This window comes from Montipora capricornis, chromosome 7, assembly GCF_036669925.1.
Source record: "Montipora capricornis isolate CH-2021 chromosome 7, ASM3666992v2, whole genome shotgun sequence".
Taxonomy (NCBI): Eukaryota; Metazoa; Cnidaria; class Anthozoa; order Scleractinia; family Acroporidae; genus Montipora; species Montipora capricornis.
This window is the reverse complement of record NC_090889.1, coordinates 44532274-44537273: the sequence shown is the minus strand read 5'-3', so window position 1 is coordinate 44537273 and position 5000 is coordinate 44532274.

Genomic DNA, 5000 nt, shown 5'->3' with positions numbered 1-5000 from the left:
AGAAAAAGCAAGGTGACTCACCGTAACACCAAGTTGTGTAGCCAATACATCACGCATGCGCACAATCGTTTCACCCAGTCAATTGGCAACCACATTCCCTGTAGATTGAGCTGCCACTTAAAGGGTTAGTAAGTGACCTGTTGTGGCAATTGATTGGGCGCAAGCGTGTCTCACCGGGTTGGTATTATGGTATGTTTACCTTACGGAAGGGTTTCGAAAAGTTAAGGAAACTTTTGTAGTAAAGTTTGACGCTTTCAATTGCTCAAAACCTAAGACTAGCTGTTACAAATACCGTATACTTGAAGAAGCGCCGCCTTCGAATAACCGCCGCATTTGGGATAAAAAAGCAAAAAAGCGCCACCCCCAAATGAGCGCCGCTGTCCCAATCAAAAGACGTTTCTTTTGATCTTTGTACAGATAGAAAAGCGAACCGTTAAAATAAAAGGAAATATTTCTATCCAATTTTTAAATAAGCACCGCACTTGAGGCACGAAGAATGATATAAACTCCGCGGCGCTTATTCGAGTAACGACGATGCAGAAGAACAAGCCGCATTCAGTACTTTGGCTAGTGGCTCCTCCAGGCCGCCCTGCCGGGATTTTTCGGTTCCAACGTTCACCGACCTTAGCCAGTCGCTCGACCCCAAATACACCTTATTCCAAAATGGCCGCTGATTTATGGGGATACAAATTGGCCCTTGTTTCCTCGTTCAAGATAAAATATTCTTTTAAATTTTAAGCTTAAGATCGAAGCATCAAGGGCTAATTTGAATAAAAACAAAAGAATATTTAAATGGAGGCCATTTTGGAATAAGGTGTATTGGGGGCGTGTCGTACCTCGTTTAACGGGCTTCAGGATTGGCCAAAAGAACAATAGAACGAACAAAGATAACCATGACTTAGCACATACATACTTTATTTAACGTGGAAATACACTTAGCTTGAGAGCTAGTTTACAGGTATTATACCTAATAACTAATGAAAACCTAACAACTAGCAACGCTAATATCACATCGAGTAAAATTACAAATTAAATACTGATTAAAAAACTATTTAAAACTGTTATTACAATATTACCGCCGCAATCAAAAAATACTATTAAAATTAACGTTACAAATCCACCAATCCCCGAAATTCAACGATCTAATTCTGTTTACTATTTCTTTGGTACTCGCTTTTATTCTAATGTCATTTGAGAGTTCATTCCATTTCTTGGCTGCAAAATATCTCCATGACTTGAGTCCAGATACTTAAATGAGCGTAAATTAATGAGATTCCTAGTTGCCCGTGGTGCTTAGCTCGATATGCTGTTATGTATTGTCAGTAACATGTCTTCGAGATTCCATGGAGGGTATAAGTCTCATCCTTTCCAAGAGATGCTGATAAGATGCATGTTTATCAACGCCCTTTTATTGACTTTTTCGATTTTTGCAGTGTTTCTTTTTCCGCAATGATGCCAAACTTGGTTGCAGTAAAAAAAATTCGGTAGTATGAACGAACGATATAACGATTTCTTGGTTTTAAGTGGTAAAAATATTTTTCAGTCTATTAAGCGCGTTTATTTGAGCACTCACTTTGCGGCAAATACTCGAACTTGATCGTCAAATTTAAGCTTACTATCGAGTACAACTCCCAAGAGGTTAGTCTTTTCTGCGGTTCTGATATTAATATTACCCGATTTAAGGAGTAGCTTATCTTCTGCTCTGCCAACGACCATAGCCTGGTACTTTTCTGTTTTTGGTCTCATGCCATTTTGAATAAACCATGTAGTTGCGTTCTCAAGATCACTATTTAGGTTGTCTTCAACAACAGGTACGTTATTATTGGAAAAATGAATATTTCTATCATCCCCATAATTAATAATCCTGCATTGTGTTATTGCATACGCCACTGAATCATTTATAAAATATTAAGCAATGTAGGTCCCAAGACAGAGCCTTGACGGACTCCTCTTAACAGCCCTTCCCACGTGGAGAAGGCGATACCGAGCTTCACTCTTTGATGGCGAGAAAAGAGATAGCTTCGCATCAAAGATAGCGCTTGATCACCTAAGCCATAGAATTTAAGTTTTTCCAGAATTAAGTCATGTGGTAGACAGTCAAATGCCTTACTTAAATCAATGGCTACTGTGCCAATAATGTTATGATTAGGAGGTGCCGTCGGGAACCCATGATATTTTCTGTATCCAAACATAGAATTATGAAGAATCTTCTCTAAGTGAACTGTCAATTGTTGATGAATAAGATGTTCAAAGATCTTAGACACTGCTGGAAGAACTGTGACTGGTCGGAAATTCTCCTTTTCTAAAACAATAGGAAGTACGACACTATACCGCCAATGAAATATATGTTCAACAAGAGGTACGACTCTACCCGGCCAAATTGTTGAACCACGTATTTTGTCGTTGAAGTTGACGTGTTGGTTTTTAGGTGATTCCTTATCTTTGATGTTAACTTACTCTTCTTGTTGGATAAGGCGTGTTTTAAGCGTTGGTTATTGTATAAGCCGTTGAATTTGGACGAATTTTATTGTTGACCTAGAGAGAAAATATGTTGAACTGTAGGTTGGTTGTTTATGCTGGAAACAATTTTGATTTCTTGAATCATACTCGGGCCGATATTTTTCCCTGTACGGCCATCGCGCTCGGTTAGTTAGCGGTTAATATCCAACCCATCCTCTAGATCTACCTCTGTAATGATGATTATCAACAATTCCTACTTTTCCTAAAATTGACTACCATCATCAATTTAGGCCGTTTGGAGGGATTAGAGGAATTATGGGAAATCGATTATCTATATTAAAATCCGAGCACCAATCCCTGAGCTCGCGGGACTCGAACCAGGGACTGTTGGATTAATAACACTTTCCTTTAACCACTAGACTATCACATCGCTAACTGCCAGAACATGTTTTTTTTATGTCAATTTTGTTTTCTTCGGAATGCCGCGTGTGTTATTACCCGCTAAGAAGCAAGTTTAAACAGGAGAAAATGCCGATACCGAAACTCAAGAGGAAGCTAACTGTTTTAAAATCAAGCACTACACTACACCACTATTCGGCAATGATTTTATGTATACTAATTAGTGTTAGCAAATAGTTGGTAAAATGGTCAGCTAGTTGACCCTTAGTGGTTTCACCGTTAAGTGGATAAAAACAATTCCTTCAAAGTGGGTGCTCCGGGTTCAAATCCTGTCCAGTAATGCAACTTTTACTTTTTCGCAAATCATCTGCTACCAAAATTAGGAATTGTCGATAATCATCATTTCAGAGGTAGAGGTTTCCTGTAATATCAATGGACCTCAGTAGTCACGTTTAATCAGTAGCAGGCTCCACCTGGTCAGCGGTTTGTTGTGAATGCAATGACATGCGCATAGTGGCGGGTGGCAGGAGCATTGGGATTTGGACCAAAATTAGGCTGGAAACTGGTCCAGGAATTTGATACCACTGTACACGATCCTCAGAATAACAGCAATAAAAGCAAGGTGACACACGCTAACACCAACCCGGTGTGGCCGACACATCACGCATGCGCACAACCATTTCACCCGGTCAGTTAGCAGCCATGGACAGCTGTTTCGGCCTTTTGGGCCTCATCAGCATGGCGTAGCTAACATACCAGGCGGGTGTGTTTAGCACCCCTTTAAGTGACACACCGATCTCTTAATGTGATCCACCTTCCCACACGCTTGCCGTGGGAGAACAGTTTTGCTGTTCCCAACCCAGCTTACCACATGTTTGGCATGTGAAGCTGCCACTTAAAGGGGTGCTAAACACACCCGCCTGGTATGTTAGCTACGCCATGCTGATGAGGCCCAAAAGGCCGAAACAGCTGTCCATGGCTGCTAACTGACCGGGTGAAATGGTTGTGCGCATGCGTGATGTGTTAGCGTGTGTCACCTTGCTTTTATTGCTGCTCAGAATAAGGCCCCGTCTACACGTATCCGGATATTTTTGAAAACGGGGGCCTTTTGTCCGCTCTTTCCTTCCGTCCACACGTAAACGGCGTATTCTGTCCCCGAAAACGGAGGTTTTTGGAAAATGGTCTCCAGAGTGGAGACTTTCGAAAACGGAGGCTTTCCGTATACGTGTGGACGGACGAAAACGGAGGTTTTCGAATATCTCTCGAGTTCAGTCATCCCCAGTCTTTGTAAATGAATGACGGATTCTAGACAAGTTGTGTCTTTACTTCTTGGGCTTCTTTCAAGTTTAATAGATTGCATGCAGTTGCATTTTACGTTGTTAAATCTTCAAGCTGAGTATTTAAGAAAGCGATTGGACATAGCAAGGGTTTTTTTTCCGTGTGAGCTGCGACAATGCAGTAAGGGCTGTAAAAGGATGAGACAGAAGGTTGATTTTCTTAGATTTACTGCATTTTTTTCGCTGATTTCGATATGTCAGAAGATGTAAACAAACACTCAACATGAACACTGATCAACACCAAACGAAAATTGGCTCCGAATTGCTGCGTGCGGGCACATATATTGCTAGCTTGGCGAATAAGCATGAGGAGCAAGAATGGCACAGTCGGTAATTAGTGCGCCGCCTTGGTGCAAGAGGTCCCCAGTTCGATCCCCGGATCTCACATCCTTGTTTCGACTTCTTTCCTTTTAGTGTAGCCTACTTACGCCATAACTTAGAAACACCTGTCAGCTGAATGAATCAAATTTCTATCAAAAGCAGCGCGAGCAACACACCGGAAGTGAAAGCACGGCGTAAAACTGCGCGAACAGGAAATAAAACCTCCTGGAAAAAATTGTCTTTATGTCGAAATTTTTCTCGGTGACCTATCTTGATTTTTTGCATGCACGTATCATTCACGATGGCACTTCAAATAAAAAAAAAATCGGGGAAAGTTATCTAGTACAATTTTTTGTAAACTATAAAACGCTTCTTCGATGTATCTTAAATTCTACTTGATAACTTTTTGTCATACTCTCTAAGAAGTTAAAGAATTTAGGGAGATCTCCAACAAAGAAATAAAAACGGTAGGTCACAGACCTA